This window comes from Callorhinchus milii, unplaced genomic scaffold (assembly GCF_018977255.1).
Source record: "Callorhinchus milii isolate IMCB2004 unplaced genomic scaffold, IMCB_Cmil_1.0 Scaffold2, whole genome shotgun sequence".
Classification (NCBI taxonomy): domain Eukaryota; kingdom Metazoa; phylum Chordata; class Chondrichthyes; order Chimaeriformes; family Callorhinchidae; genus Callorhinchus; species Callorhinchus milii.
The window spans coordinates 89,409,127-89,426,235 of record NW_024704743.1 but is presented as its reverse complement, the minus strand read 5'-3'; positions in this window follow the sequence as shown (position 1 = coordinate 89,426,235).

Here is a 17,109-nt window from a genome sequence, read left to right as displayed (position 1 = left end):
GCTCAGGGTAACAACCTTTTCCATTGTTTTTGTGCCAATTAAAGCAGCTAATGAAATGAGATTCATTATAACCAAATCATCACTTAGCAATTAAAGTTTCAGGCTGGTATGCGTCACTTAATGACATTTTACTGAAAATGACCAGAAGGAAAAATAATGGTGAACAATTACCAATCATAATTGTTTGAGCTGTTAAATCTCGGAGTCTAACAGGGTTCTTGAGTTTTGACTCCGGGCATGCAAGGACAGTAGTTCACGATTGGGGAGAATATAGCGATGCATTCTATATTTACCACTTGATGCAATACAAATTTACATTTAGATAGATAACAGCAGGAGGTCCCAAGGCACTTAACATTACTGTTTAGCACTTGAGCTGGGGGTGGGAGCCAAGTGACGGTGAAGGGAAAAATGACCAAAGGCACAATCAAAGAGGTAGGTCTTCAGGCAGACTTTGAATAATGAGGGACGGAATGAGTCAGATGGACATTAGGTTGGAGTTCCAAAGAATGGGGCAGATAGGCTAAAATCCCACCCAGATGTGTCATATATCAATAATAAATTGGTCCTTCAATCTACGACTGTTTGTGGGACACTGCTGTGCACAATTGGCTGCCGCGTTTCGCCCACAAATATACAGTCAATTCACTTTACAGTATATTCTGTGAAGCATTTTGAGATGGCTGGAAGACGTGAAAAGTACTATATTAAATGCAAGGATTATTATTTATTATTATTATATCCAGATGTGCAGGAGGTTGTTCTCAGTGGCTATTCCCTTGAAGAATGAACTTGAGGCTCACTGTTTGTGGTATTTGACTGCCCAATAGCAGGATACAGACTAAACAAAAGACTCAGAGTAGCCGACTTCCCAAAAACTGGCAGCAGAATTCTGGCTGGGTGGGGTGGGGCGGTGCGGGGTCTTAGCACTAGCACACTTGGGGACGAGCATTATTTACTGCAGAAGAACAGAGAAGAGTTCCGTGTATACCTGGATCTCAGCTCTCACCTTTCAATCTTCTATCTGCGCAAACAGCTGAACAGCTGATAGCATGCAATTCTAGATTCTAACTGGCCCACTTGTTACCTGATTGATTAGCTACTTAGCTACAATATCTCAACAAAATAGTGAAGGCTCTTAGTGTTAGAAAATTACCATTTCATCGTACTCCCCAGTTAATGAGTTGCTGTGGCTCTACATGTACATTCATGCGAGGTTATTTAAATGCATGGTACACCTTACATTCAGTTTATCTAAGCCTGTTACATCTACCAAAAGTCAATTACTCTCACAGCCTGTGGGCTCAAGCAAAATATTCATTGCCTTTTGAAGGAAGCCGCCAGGTGGATGGTGCCACAGAGCCTTTGTGGCTACTTTTGCAGTCAGAGGAGTGTTTCTTGTTGGGTCTTTGGATCTGAGTGGTCTCCAGATGTGTGTGAGGTATTTTAAGGACAATGTTACTGTATTCATTGAAACGTATCAGCTTTCTATCAATCTCAACTTTAACGTGCATTACTGTAAAAAGTAATTATATTAATAATAATAATCTTTACTATTGATATAGTGCCTTTCACATCATGAGAACATCTCAAACTTATCACAGGTGTCTACTGTAAGTATAGTGCTGTGTTTTTTTTAGGCAAACCCGGCAGGCAATTTGCACTTAGCAATTGCCCCAAAACAGTCGTGAAATGAATGACCAATTTTATTTGAGGCATTCTTGGCCAGGACACCGGAAGAAACTCCCTTCTCTTTCAAATAATGTCCTGAGACCTTTAAAAGTCACCTGAACAGGCAATCAGGATCTTGTTTTAACATCTCAAATGAAAGACGTCTCATCTGACAATGCAGTGCTGTTCTAACGTAAGACATTTGAATACCAGCTTGGACTATATCAGTTCCAAGTCCTGATGTAAGGCTTGTTATAACATCCTGGTTGTTTGTTTATTGCTGCCTCATACTGTTTGGACAGGGTGAGCGTCAAATAAACTAACACTATAAATAATGAGTGAGGAGTTATTGCAACCTTTTAACCCCAGCAACCTGCTGTATGGCTACCATCTGTTTTACAGCAAATCTGGTACCTTCTTCCGGTCCAAAAACAAAAGTGTAACTCTCAGTGTCCAGCAAACTGTTCCAATAATTGCCCTCAACATTTACACAGCCTCTGATAGTAAAGGCTTTCCACTCTTACTCAGAAGCTGCCTTTGTGTGGCGTATTTTGTTCATTGGAGGACTGGATGCACAATATCCTCAGAGACTACAAACATTACCACATAATTTTAGGTTTGAACACTCTATAATTTTCAAACAATGGTTTTGTCCAAAGAAGCTTTTTAAAATTGTTTGACCACATAGTGACATAGACCAACAGGGACAGAAAGGAGGCCACTTAGTCTTAATATCTCTACTGCCCAAATATGTACATATCTCTCATTTAAATGTCATTTATCCCACCTCCATAGCTTTCTGAGCCAAAACACTCCACACCTTCACAACCCTGTATATGACAAAATGCTTCCTGACCATCTTACATTAGCACTTAATAATGCTTAGTGATGGTGGTTAATGATATCTTTGCAAGCCGAGGCAACATTTGAGTACACTGAAGATCTCCATGTTTCTGGAGATGAAGCTGATGAACAGCTTATTTTAACACAATAAGATACCAGCTTAGCTCATCTGGTAGCCTGTAAAGTTGCATTCCGATTTTGTCTCCAAGATTGCAAAAAGTACTTTTGTCCACTATCCTCAGGCCTCAATCCAAAGTAAGGGAACAGATAATTTTAAGAAATCCCTTTGGCCCATACCATTGTGCTGGAGATGTTCAAAACTTCCTAGCAGCTTATAATTACAAAATTTAATTTGCACAGTCAATATATTAAAACATAATTACCGTATTGAATCTGTTATGAAATGTCACATTTTTCACCCCGTAGAGTGCAAAGGCATGGAGCATTGTTATACACGTTCAATAGATAACAGTTAGGAGTTGGAAGCCTAGCTGTGTTTTGGTTCCTGTCCAAGAGCATTGAAGCCATTGTAAGCCACTTCCTTCTACCCTGGCTGAGATCAGTTAGCTCAACAAACACAGACTAGATCTATACAGTTGAGTTCCACAAGAGGCAGCAACTTACTAACTGAACCATCCTAGTAGGTCACTGACTAGTGCAAGCTGTCACCTTATGTTTAGAAAAAAAGCCACTAATGTTTTTTCAGAGACATTTAGATAAATATTCTATAGTGATGTTGCCTCCTGCGCACTAGTTGTGCTTTTTTAATTCTGTAACAATAAGATGCAATATGATCTTTGGAGAAATGAGAGGAAACAAAAGTAACAGGATCCCAAACTCTTGGAAGCTCACTTTGTGATTCACCAATCATAATACAATAACAACAACAAATTGCATTTATATAGCGCCTTTCACTTTGGAAGGGCGTCCCAAGGCGCTGGATGAACAGCTGAACAATGAACAGCTGTGATATATAACTATTTTAATACATACAAACCTATTGAACTGAGCCAAGTACAACAAATACAGGAGACAGAGAGCTTTGGAAAAATCTGTATGTTTTTCAAATGTGCTTTGCTTTACCCCGTGTGAATGTCATAGTCTACTGGCATTCAGGTTGCTGTTGATAATAGGAAGCAACAACCAGTGATGGCATTTATGTAACAACGTTTACATTCTAATCACTTAACAATAGGAGAGGGGTTACTGATTGAGACATGGAAGGAAACTTGAGGGTAACCAAAGGTGAAGGCAAACAGCAACTTCTTTAAAGTGATTCTGAAAGCAAGGAGAGCAGAAGCATGGTTAAAGTGAATATAGGAGAGAGTTGTATAGGGCAGGGGAGTGGTGGCTGTGCACCCAGTGGTGGAGTAAAGGTAGTGGAGCATTTACAGAACACTGGAGTCAAAAAGGGGGAAACTTTGGGCTGGAGAAAATTGCACAGATCGGGTGGAGTAAATGATTCACATTGCTACCACCTTCTGTATAATGAAATTCTTTCATTTGGAGGGATTTGAAAACTAAAAGTGAAATGAAAAACTGTGGCAGTAGAGGTTCTACGCTCAGCCTCAGTCTGCCAATATCATTGTCTGAGCTCATCAATAAATGCTACTTTGGTGAGGTATTCAGGACAGGCAGTACCTGTGGAGTCAGCAATGGCAGTCGGGGGGGTTTAATAACTGAACGGAAGCAAAATACACACACAAAATAATTGCTTCTTCAGAGGGGAAAATTAGTTAGAATTCTGTAAATCTACTCTACCTGTAAAAAATATTTATATTATTATTGAAGTAAATATTTTGTGTAAAGCAATGTGGAGGTAGATCCATCAAAATTTAAAAAAAAGGATTGAGTTATATTACCTTACATTTTTCAGCCATTTTACTCAGCGTAGAAAAACAAGTATTTATCCTTTCCCAAATGAAGTCCAATTCTCACATAGCAAAGAATATTTTTCTTCTTGTCCATTGAGCTAAAAATAAGGAATTAGAGTAGACAGCACTGTTCCTATTTTTAAATGTCACACTTTGACTAACTGCTAAATGAATTTTTATCTCCTTAGAGATGAGTAAATTATTATCCTTCCACAAGGACTGCTTTGAACTGCTACCCATTGCATTGGTACTGACAGTAAAATGCATGGTTTACCTCAAGAAAATATTGGAATCCAGTTTCTAACAATTTAACAAAATTAAATTCTTGCAGTAACAGCTCATTGAGGTTTAATTTAAAAGGATGAGACACCCGCATATTTAGCAATATATCAGTCAATGCATTCAGAGGAAGCAGAGTAGAATTAGGTAGATGCTTGAAAACAAATATTAAAAAATGGTAAGCGAGTAAGAAAAGGAGATTAGAATCTTGCATTTTGATAGCATGTTTCATGTCAGGTGGCCGTCTCAAATTTCTTCACAGGATTTACTGTAAAATGTGATGACAGTAAACTTTATAGGTGAATGTGGCAGTCAATTTGCAAAAAAACAATGTCCCACAAACAGCCAACGATCATTGAAGTGAATGACCAATTTTATTTGAGGGATTGTTGAGATCATGAGAAATTCCCTCTCTTTTTGAATAATGCTGTAGGTTCTTTAACGTCCACCTGAACAGGCAGACAGGACCTAAACTTAACAAGGACAGCACCTCCAACAATGCAGTGCTCCACCATTCCTGCACTGGAGTATCAGCCAAGACTAGATGAGTTCAAAGATGAGTTCAAAGTTCTGACGCAGGGCTTGAACCCAAAACCTTTTGAGTCAGAGGTGAAAGTGCTTCCAACTGAGCCAGTTGGGTATTGGGAATACCACAATTATGATTTTTTAATTCTAGGTATCTCTTAAATTCCAACGCCTTAAGGCATCCTCCTGCCGTGAAAGGCGCTATATAAATGCAATTTGTAGTTGTTGTTGAATTAGAGGCATATCTACAGCACTCTGAGACATTATCCTACATGAACAGTGTTATATAAATGCAACTTCCTGTTGAATATTTGAGTATATTGGCCATGGAATGTAATTTAATTTTGCATCAATAGAATCTATGTCAGAGGAAAAAGTTAAACCAGAATTTGTAAGATTTTTTAGGAGTGCAGCATTGACTGGACTCCCTTCCAATATAAATCCTTGAAATGATGGATTATTTTTTAACAGGAATAATGTCTGGTAGGCAAGACATAACTAAATGACATGCTGTGCTCCAGTTCCCTACGGATATGAAAGTTAAAGTTAATCTCATCTGAACCAAGTCGGATATCAACAAAAAATACTTGGGATAAGCTGATGGAACACGTTGGGGTCATATGCTAGAGATACAATCTTTACCATAGAAATATTTGATATGGCCTTATGGCTATAATTCTAAACATTATGCTCAGAATGACAGTCATTGCAGCTTTCAGCTAGCTGTAATTGAGTTAGGGCTTGGGAGCAAGTAGATGTCTGTAAATACTAACAATCTTTCACACTCTTTCACTGTATATTTCGCCCACAAAATATATAGTAAATTCACTTTACAGTATATTCTGTGAAGCTTTGAGACATCTTGAAGATATGATAAGGTGCTATATCAAATGCAAGGAATATTATTATTATTGTGATTATCTTCTGATGCTGAGGGAAAGGACTAAGGGAGGTAGAAGGGCTTGAGGAACAGTGGGTTTGAGGGGAGAGGAAGTGCAAGTAAGGTCAAGTGTGATCTGGGAGTAAGAAATGGGAAAGGGGAGTGAATGCATAGAGGAAATGGACACACTGAGAAGGGCTTAGTAAGTGTTATTATTACTATTTCTTATAACTGTAATTACTAAGTGTGACTAGGGGAAGAGGGCAACAAGGATCAAAGGTAGCAGAGGATCTGGAGTGAGGATAAGGAAGAGGTCAAAGTGAGCAAAGGAAAGTGGTGAGAGAGAGCAACAGCATTAATTAACAAGATTAGGAAAATAATGTTTTAATAAAAGAAAAGGAAATGAATAATAGTTTTTACTTAATAATTGATAGGCTATATTAGATATTTATAAAAGGTGTCCTACAAACCAAACTGCAACACTGTTTCAAACCTTTGTATATTCAATGCATGAAGTGAATGGTCCTGATCTGATTATGAATAGGGAACTCTGGTACAGATCAGAGTAAAATGGCATTTCGTATACTTAGCACCCATAACAGACAGGCCTGTTAGTAAAATGTTTGTATTGAATATGAGATTAAAGGAAGCCATGCTTCACATCACAGAGATGGCCCTCATAGTGGGCGAGGCAGCAAACAAAAGGGATAACATAGATAATAATAATCTTTGTTTTGATATAGCACCTTATCACATCAGTGAATCGTCTCAAAGCGCTTCACAGAATGTACCTGTAAAGTGAATTGACTGTATATTTTGTGGCCAAAATGCAGCAGCCAATTGTGCACAGCAGTGTCGCACAAACAGTAATAATGACAATTTTTTTTTACAGGGTTATTACCCCCGGAAAAGCAATCCGCCAATCAACTAATAACTGGGTTACTGCTTACTGCTAAGTAAACAGAGGCATGTGGAGTAACAAAACATGCCTAATGTTTTGCCCTGCCCAGAAATCGAACCAAGTCTTCTCGTTTGTGAATCGAATGCTCTAATCAATATGACACAGGATTCCACAATTGGCGATAAAACAAGTTTGCTCACAGCATCAACAAGAAACAAAGTCTGAGAAAGGATCTCAAGTAATTTGAATAAACACAACCATCAGAAAACATGACTGGAAGTGCGGAAATGCTTTGTCAAGACCCCAAGGACGAAGTTGCTTTTAACTATCAGAAAATCAGATACAACAACAACAATAAAAGTACGTTTATATAGCACCTTTCACGTCGGGAGGATGTCCCAAGTCTCTGGATGTTGGCTTCATTCATAACCTATAGCATCTTAAAAAAAAGTTACTGTCTTGAAAGTTACCAGTACTGACAAAGGGGTTAAGTATGAATGTCATTGAAAGCTATTTCACACAATGCTGGTCACCTCAGTGGAACACAAGAGAATGGCAGCGAGGCTGATGTATGGTATTATGGCACATTATGGAATAATGAATGGAAACAGCTTCTAATAAATTCCTAGAAGGTAATAGTAAAGGTGCAACTAAAGCTTTTATGTGAATATCATCACAAATCATTTTTTAATATATTTTTCAAGGTCGAGTTAGGGCCAAAGTACAATGTTATTGCACTTTCCAGGTTAAGTAAAGGTTAACGCACCTTTTGCTTTGAGCCTCACATAATCCACTTCATTGTCTAACATGAGTACTACTGGACCCCTATCTTGCAGTCCTGAAAGTAAAAGAAAGAATCTTGCATTATTATAGTGTCTAGTCATGTCAACATGCCAGACAGTTACTGGTGCTATACCAAATGGACCAAATGGAAGTATTTTATTTTAGACTATGACATTTGCCTATTATCCTCTAGTCAAGCCTCGATGTTATGAATGTGTGTATAATGGTTTCGGCAGCCTACGGTGTGAGACAGTGGCGGAGCCGGGCAATGTTGCGGTGGTGGGTGAAGGCAGAGCTGGTCATGGTACAGATGTGGGTTAGAAAGGATAGTTGAGGGTCAAACAAGACGCCAAGGTTCCGGACTGGTTTGTAAGGTGGAGTGTGTATCCATGGATGGCGATGCTGTCAGCGCCTGAGGTGTGGAGGCACTGATGGGAGCCAATCAGGATACCCTCAGTCTTGTTGCCGTTCAACTGAAGAAAGTTAGTTCTCATTGATGTCTGACATTCTGTCAGGACAGCAGTGGTCCTGGAGTCAAGGGAGGAGGCAGAGAGGTACAGTTGGATGTCATCCTAATACATGTGGAAGCTGTCCCCATGTCTGCTGATGATGTCACCAAGAGGGAGCATATAGATATTGAAGAAGAAGGGACCAAGGACAGAGCCCTGAGGAACGCCGCACAAGACAAAGCGGGGGCTAGAGGAGAAACCATTTGTGGAGATGAAGTGGAGGTGGTGTGAGAGGTATGATTTGAACCATTCAAGGACAGAATCATGAAGGCTGAGGTGAGAGGAGAGGCAGTGGATGAGGATAGAGTGGTGAACGGTGTCGAAGGCAGCCGAGAGGTCAAGAAGGACCAGGAGGCAGAGGGAGCCCTGGTCGCAGATAGACAGAATGTCATTTGTCACTTTGACCAGGTCTTTTACTGTGCTGTGGGCGGCACGGAAACCCAATTGGCAGCATGGAATATCTAGCTGGGATGGGATGGAGAATAAATACAGTTCCAAAATTATAATGAGATCAAGGTGTTTGCAGTGCTAAGAGTATTAAGTCCTATCTGTAACTAAGAAATGCTACACCTCATCTCAGATTTCTGTCACATTATTGTGTATAAATGAATCATTTCCCTGCACTCTCATTCCTCTCCTTTGTGTCAAAGAAACCTGCTATTAAAGTGAAGTCTGAACAATTAATCTTAGTTTGTGGTGTGAAGTGCCAAACTTCTAATGGGAGGAGTACTTCTGTTTACTAGTATTTATTGTATCTCACTAATCAGTTATTGCAGGTTAAACACTAGTAATGATTATCAGATCATAGAAAGCTGGTGTAGTGACAGCCCCACCTCATCAATCTCACACAATGGCCCAGCTTTTCAGTGTCACTTTGTTGGTACCAGTTTAACTCAACTAAAAATCCTAAATGAATTAATTTTGCAGAGCCCCTTTCAGAAGTTATGCTCCATAGTTGGCCACACCAGTGGTGGCTTCAAGCCTAACAATGAGCCAAGCTCGTGGGTAAACACACAGACCGTAAATGACCATTTTTGGGTGATAGGAAATTGCATCTCACCTTTTAATTTTTTACAATTCTATAACTAATCTTTGGCTGCAGAATATAAATAATTATTAAAACAAACTTTTATTCCAATTCAAACTTGAACCAAAATTGCCTTCTACAAAACACCCTGGTTTCAGTTATGAATGATTCTGCAGAACCTTTGAATAAGGACTTTTGAATAAGGACCATGGAAGTAGCCAGTGAATGAGAAACTGGTTAATAAAATGGCAAGGTGTTTGGGGGAAAGGACCAGTGAGGAATGCTGGACCGAGTAAACAGTATTTCACAATGGGTAAATCTCAAACTTCTATTATAGGACTACATGATTTGTGATAATAAGTTCAGGGGATTTTTTATTGATTCAGTGATCGGAATTCAAGCTTTTTTAATGCAGCCAGCAGTCAATTTTAGATTAGGCTCACAACCTAAAAGAGCACAGGAAAGAGCACATTCTTTGCTTTAAAGACTTTCTGACTGGCTTTTTAAATCAATGTCAAGAACGCTATTCAGCTCAAGATCAGTGTTTATTGTAATTGGACCTGAACATGTTACGTTCACTGGTTCATGAAGCTGTCAGTCAGGGACTGAAATGCTGAAAGCTCTGATTTACCACATTTTGTAGCAAACTTGATTTCCCCATTAATACATCTCTTCCACTTTACAATAGCACCTTAAAACAATCAAGGCCTGTGGATGTTAGAAAGTGTACACATTGTTCTGAATTTGGAGTCAGATTTACATTCATATTTTAATTTGTGATATTTCTTTGTGATATTCTGATTTCTTATTATCCTATCCATTACACCTTGTTCCTGAGCATTATGGACAAATTGTTCAAAGAAAGCTTTAGGCAAGAACAATCATTTTACTTTCTGAATATTTTAGTATTGTATCGTGATAGATCAAATAGATCTGAACTCAGATTCTAGACTGACACTACCTCGTTTTAACATCTGATCCAGAAGTGGACACATCTGGTGTTGACGTGAGATCTCATAAACTGGATCAGGTGAAACTGATAGGTTCCGTGGCAATATTTCTCAGAACAATAGGGCATTCTCCTGGTATCCTTGGACTATTTGTCTCTCATCCAAACTCCCCCAGAAAACAGAAGAATTGCAGTAATTTATCTCATTGGTGTTTGATAAACTTTGGATTAGCTGACACATTTGCCTGTGTAACAACAGTCACTGCACTTCAAAGTACTTCTATGTGTGAAGAGCTTTGAGCTGTTCCAATACGATGAACTGTGAATACTGAAAATCTGAGACAAAATGATGGATTGATCAAAGATTCGCTAAGAGCTGAGCTCTCGTGAGTGGGCATAATGCAATTCATGAGGTTCCTGCACAACCTACCCTTTATGCCCACAGGTACTTTAACTGGAGTTTGCACTCTTTATGCTGCAGTTTCCCTGTTCAAGCACATCTTAAATTTTATTAGGGAGAATTTAACACCAGGAGGCAGCCTGATGGACCATTAATGGATTGTAAAATGCCGTTGATAGAAAGTGTAGGGAAAGCTAAATTGGGTTAGACAACAGGGAGAGTAACATTTCAGTGTAAATTAGTTAAAAAAGTGGGGATTTAAGATAGGGGCAATGGGAGCAATAGTAAGTAGAGTTGCCATTTATGAACCTGGAGCTTGTTCTAGTGATCTGAGATGTTGTCCTGCATGAGGTTGCTGCCTTAGACACTTTGAGAGGTTAAATTAGTCCAGGGTAATTGAAGATGAAATCAGACAGGATTCCTGTTTCTTGCCCTCTGTAACACTTGCTGCTGGTTGTGCCCATGCGTGGTGGCTGGGCAGGGAGAAATCAGGCTGGGCTGTGATACCCTCACAATCGAGTGACCTGCTAACACTCATGGCCTAAGACTCGCACATTAGCAAGGCCACTTGGCCGGGGTACTGGAGGGCACCAGTGCCTGAGGAGCAGAAAGAACATAGGCCAGTGAGGGACACACTAAATTTAAAAAGAAATAGGCCTAGGTCAAACTTCAAGATGTTAAATTCGTCTTTCAAGTCTGAGAGTTGTACAGTGTCTAAGAGGAAAACCTACAGATTTTGGATTGGGTTTGGCCGGAGCAGTGTGGAAAGCTAGGGAATATGGAGCTGAGAGTAGAAGGGGGAATCAAATAGATCTTAAGACTAGATGTAATGTTTGCCAAACATCTTTTTGTCCACAAACACGGTCTTTATCTCCCTGTGACTCACCGAATCATCTCCTCCTCCCATTCTGATTATTATTTCTTTATTTTTGGCCTTATTTCGTTTTTTAGGTGCACTGTGGAACTGAACTATTGAAGAAAGACAAAGGTGCCAATTGAGGAGAGGACATGGACAAAGAGAGAAATTTGTGGTACGTGACATACAAATCATCATCAATGATAATTGTCACAGGTACAAATTTACATTTCTTTTTGTCAAATATTTAACTGGTTTGGATCTGTCTCCTCTGACTTCTGATAAATGGTTTTGCCCTTCAGGCCATTTACACTGGATCAATGCCATTTTAAAAAAACATTATGAGCAGTTTAGTGTTTTTGAATGTTTAACTGGCTTTTAGCTAGAATGGCTTTTTAAATTCAATTAAAAAAAAAATTGATTTCAGTTTTGGCCACTATCTTTCAAGGAAATCTACATTCTCCAGGCCCAATTTCACAATTTTCAGATGAGATGGTACAATACATTAGAGCCTTTCATGTTGGGAAGATGTCCTTCAATAATCCTGGCTTGGCACCTGAGCTGGGGGTGGGAGTGAGGGTGGGTGGGTGGGTGGGTGGGGGGAGGGCTGACTAAAGGCGCAGTCAAAGAGGTAGGTCTTGAGATAGACCTAGAATGAGACGGATCAAGGAGGGAGGGAGGAAAGGAGGGTAGTCCAGGTTGGAGTTCCAGAGAGTGGGGGTAGAAAGGGTAAAACTCCCCATGAGAATTATCCTATCTTATGTCACAAATTCAACAAATGAGAATTTATTTTTTCTCATTTCATTTCTACCTGAACACTTTATTGATGCCTGGATGAATGAATGTAGTAACATCTTTTTAGTTGCAAAAACTGTTTATGGGTTTATGGAATGTTCAACTAGTGCTGGTTGATATTTTCATTATTATAGTCATTCTTGTGACTAGTTTCTCTCAAGTGCTTGCTGACAGATTAAATAGCGCTTTGGAAAAAAAGCTTCTCTGGGTGTAAAATGTGTTTCGTTTTCAGGGTCAAGGGTTTAACTTCTGGCTTTATTCTGAGTTTAAGTGAAGCCGCTATCCATTAGCAGTTGAAAGCTATGATCTAATAATAATAATAATCCTTGTATTTGATATAGCGCTTTTCACGTCTTCTAGACGTCTTAAAGCGCTTCACAGAATATACTGTAAAGTGAATTGACTGTATATTTGTGGGCAAAATGCGGCAGCCAATTGTGCACAGTAGTGTCCCACAAACCGTCATGGTTTGAAGTGATCAATTTATTATTGTTTTATTTTCTTGAGGGATTATTATCAGGCATGTGGAGTAAGGAAACTTACCCAAGGTTTCACCCTGCCAGGAATCGAACCCAGGTCTCTCGCTTGCAAAGCGAGCACTCTAACCATTGAGCTACAGGACTTTACTATCTGTGGTAGAACGTGAGTGCTGGACATTGGCACTGAGGATGTTGTGTGGGGGAAGGGGACACTCCCTACACATACAGATAATTCACATTCAATACTTATGGAATCTATTATTCGACTATTTCTGACTTCCAGTATTGAAAAACCTGATTGCATGGCAGCTGCATAACATTACAGTACAAATTTAAATGATATGCCTTTTTACCTCGGGACAAGGTCCCAAAGTGCTTGAATATGTTACAGCCATGGTGGGATGAGGAGTCTCCTGACAAGCTGTGACAACCTCTCTGTGATGCTCAGGAGTGAGAATTTGCAGTTAAGATAGGGAACTGCTGCCAAAATATCAGCTGGCATATCATTCCTAGCTAATTCACTGAACTGAATGGATCTGTTTTCGCTGCAGTACTGAGGTTCAAAATAGGTGCAGTGGGACACAGGGAATTATTTGGCTGGATATGGTGGTGCATGAATAATAGATGTTAATTGAGAGATGTACCATTATCAGCAGGCTGAGATAAAGAGGGCCCCAAAACAAAAAGTGTCAAACAACTTGTTTCACAGTCTTTCCAAGAAAAGCTGCTGATTCAAACAAAAGACCTGAAATTTCCCACCTTATTTTAGCCCAGATATCTCCCTAGCCTGTAAGATTTTCTTTTGTCTTATAACATATTAGATCACACACAATTTGAGAAAATTCTTTAATTCGGTTTCAATTTGAAATGTGTTTTTCTGAAGTTCATACCAAGAGCTGGCTATCAATCTAAGACTCGATTTAAGAATTGTCCACAATTCTCTGCAGTCTTCAATTTTAAATAATTAAATTTTTATTTTGTTCCATCTCAGAGTACATTTGATTCGCCCCTTCCCTTGCTTCCTTCAAGGTCCACTTCAAGACCTTCCTATTTGACCACGCTTTCGGCTTTATTCCCTCCCCATTACCTCCCTTGTCCTCGCCTCCCACTCCAAGCTCTGGTGCAAACCATGGACTGTCCAGTGCCGTGGGATAACCTCCGGAGGTGAAAGTTACTATAGAAATAAAAAATTGTATTGTAGTTTCAGACTAAAAGCCTGAAATTCCTTTAATTTCACCCTGTAACTCTATTTTATCTTGAAATGTAAACTTCCCAGAATTAAAAATGTACACGATGGTGCTAGCCTGTCCACTGGAATCAAATATTTTAATCCCAGCTATTTCCCTTCATTAGGATTTATTTCTTCCTTGTAGGTAGCTTGCTCAGTGGCATTTTAGAATGATCATTAGAAGGTTGCATATGCTGTGGGAGAGACAAGATTAAATGGTTATGATTATTATGATTACAATTTTGTTAGGTGCACTCTATTAGGCGCAATATAATAATAATAATAACCTTTGCATTTGTTTCAACATTATGGGTGAGGAAATTTATGTAGACCTTGAGAATTCATCCCAATGGCAAATCCTGAAAATAGTTATTTTTGATTTAATTTTTTCTCCAATGATTTCCGAATTAAAATAGTTTTAATATTACAAAATTCAGAGTTCACAACTGCAGTGTTATTATTAAATTTATGGCCCTTATTTTGTAATAATAATTCTTGCATTTGGTAGAGTGACCTTTACATCAACATGATATCTGAAAGTGCTTCAAAGAATTCACTTTTACATATATTTTAAGCAAATCCTGCAACCAGTTTATGCGCAGCAATGTTCCACAAACAGCTATGAAGAGGATCATTAATTATATCTGTAGGATCATTAGCCAGGACTTTCTCAATGAACTAATACACTGATGGTAGTGGGTTGAATTTCTACTACACTACAACTCGTTAATTTAGTAGCAGAAATGTTTTGGAAGCAAAATAAAATAGAAAGTAATAAACGTTGGTAATATTTCAAGCAGGAACATTTCATTGTTTGAATTTAATAAACTGTCAGTATTGGAAAACTAGTTAGCATGGGATTTACCATAATGTTAATGACATGTACTTCATCAATTGCTCAATGGGTGTGGGAGTGGAGACAATTTTCAAAGCAAATTATGTATTTGATGCTGTAGAATGTGATAATTTCCTCAGAGCTCCAATGTGTGATTACAAATGTACACTCCAGAATAGGATTCAGTTTGGTTTCTCGGATTCAATTTAATGCAAATTCTGGTGAGTTTTGAAGCTCCTTTTCCTGAAGGAATGAGTCTGAGATGATTCAAGCTCATTCTGTTTATATTCAAAGCAGTCCTCAGAGAGAAAGAAGACCACATTTCTCCAGTTGTATCTGAACAGGATTCAAATTTAACCTCTGGAGACAAAAATAAGGGCTGTTAGTGAATGCTGATGACCTACATTCTGTTGTCCCTATATCCTTCCACATTGACAGGATATTTGGTTTCTCTTTATGAAGTTGGGAAAGCGTTCGAACAGTGTAACCACTGCATGTGTGGGAGAAAAAGAACCGGCGAGTAATCTATTCTTATTGGAAGAGTAATCTTTGTTTTCTGCAGGGAATCCTCTGTGGCTCACTCCATCTCACAAGACTGCGTCTGAGAAGATCTTGAACCAGAGAAGTCTTGTGGATATCAAGGGGAGGAGTTTCCAGGGGAACACAGTTCATGTCGTGGCTGTTAAGTACGTGACAGTTTTGTGGTTTCAGCTTTTTTAAAAGAAATTCCACAAAAGTCTGTATAAAAAGAAGTTGTAAACATTCACCTATTCATCACTTGCCAACAAAACACATAACCATAACACTTTACCTGTGAAGCTCTTTGTGACATCCTTCTGAAGTGAAAGGTGTTAAGAAGGAAAGCATTTTTGCTAGCACCTTATCTAACGAAAAGCACTTTACATTAATCGTAAAATGTAGTAACATTTTCCAGACAATTTGCGCCCGGCTAATTTGCATAGTGCACGGTCCATAAACTGAGTGAAAAATCAATCTAGAGGATTGTTGGCCAGGATTTGAAGAAAATTTCCTGGCTCAAATAATGTTATGGGATTATTAACTTCTTTCTGAACACTCAGATGGGATTTTGGTTTGATATCTTATCCAAAGGAAGGCACATCCGACAATGCCATACAGCCTAGATGATAAGATCAAGTCCAGACGTGAGATTGGAATCCTTCTGACCCAGAAGCAAAAGTGCTACCAATTCAGCCAAGATGAAAAAATTAGTTACACGTGAATTTCTACGGTGTAGTTGGGATGCATTGAACTCTCAGTCTTGTTTGAATACTCTGAAGAATTGTGATGGACATCTGTTCGTTTGCAAACACCTGGCTTTTGTTCTTATTATTTTTGGTGTAACTCAAAGGGATGACTAGCTGCATCTTACTGTACCAATTGTTCTTACAATAGATACCCGAGAGAGAAGATTGTCAGGTGGACCTTGTTAACTGTTCTTTTCATGACATTTTCTATCTGGATATCATTACATTACAGTGTGATGTGGCACAGCAAAACAATGCATTGCTGTAGCAGATGTCAGGATGTTTCCAATGTCAGTTTGAAACAATTGACAATTGTTAGAGTATGATGGACATTCGTCCCTGAACACTGATCCATGTCCCAATGCTTTCAAGAGCTGGATGAAGCAGCCTGAAGTAAGTCTCCTTGAGTTACACCAAAAATAACCTTCTGACTATCGGAGCGCAGACTGAAATAGTTCACTTAATCAATTCTAGACACTTAAGAGACACATAGGATGCTTGGCACAACTTCAAAGATGCGTCATTGCTTTCCCACAGTTTATACTGCAATTTATTATCAGGCTGTTTAATTCTTGTAAATTACACGTTGTTCAAATTGACATTTGTTAACTCTTGATCCATGTGGTCCATTCATCTTTGGAGAAGTAGTGAGAGATCACCTCAAGCAGAATCCTCCCCGTTCCCCAGATTTAGCAGTTGCCATGATGGCTTGATCCAAAGATTTAATTGCTGCCATTGCTGTTCCCATTGTAAAGTGTTCTAGGGCTGCTTCATGGAATACCAACCTAATACAGAGGGAGATATGCCAATAGTAAGAAGCAGCAGTGAAGCACCACAGAAGCACCACTTTGATCAGAAACACAATGGAGACAGTCGCCAGCAGGAATACGATGATGTGCATCAGCAACCACTGAGCCCATGCATTATGCTGAAGTTGGCAGCAGTGAATCTAATCCCAGACAAAAACAATTGCTAATAGTCTACTGAAATTCCATTATTAATAGATAGAT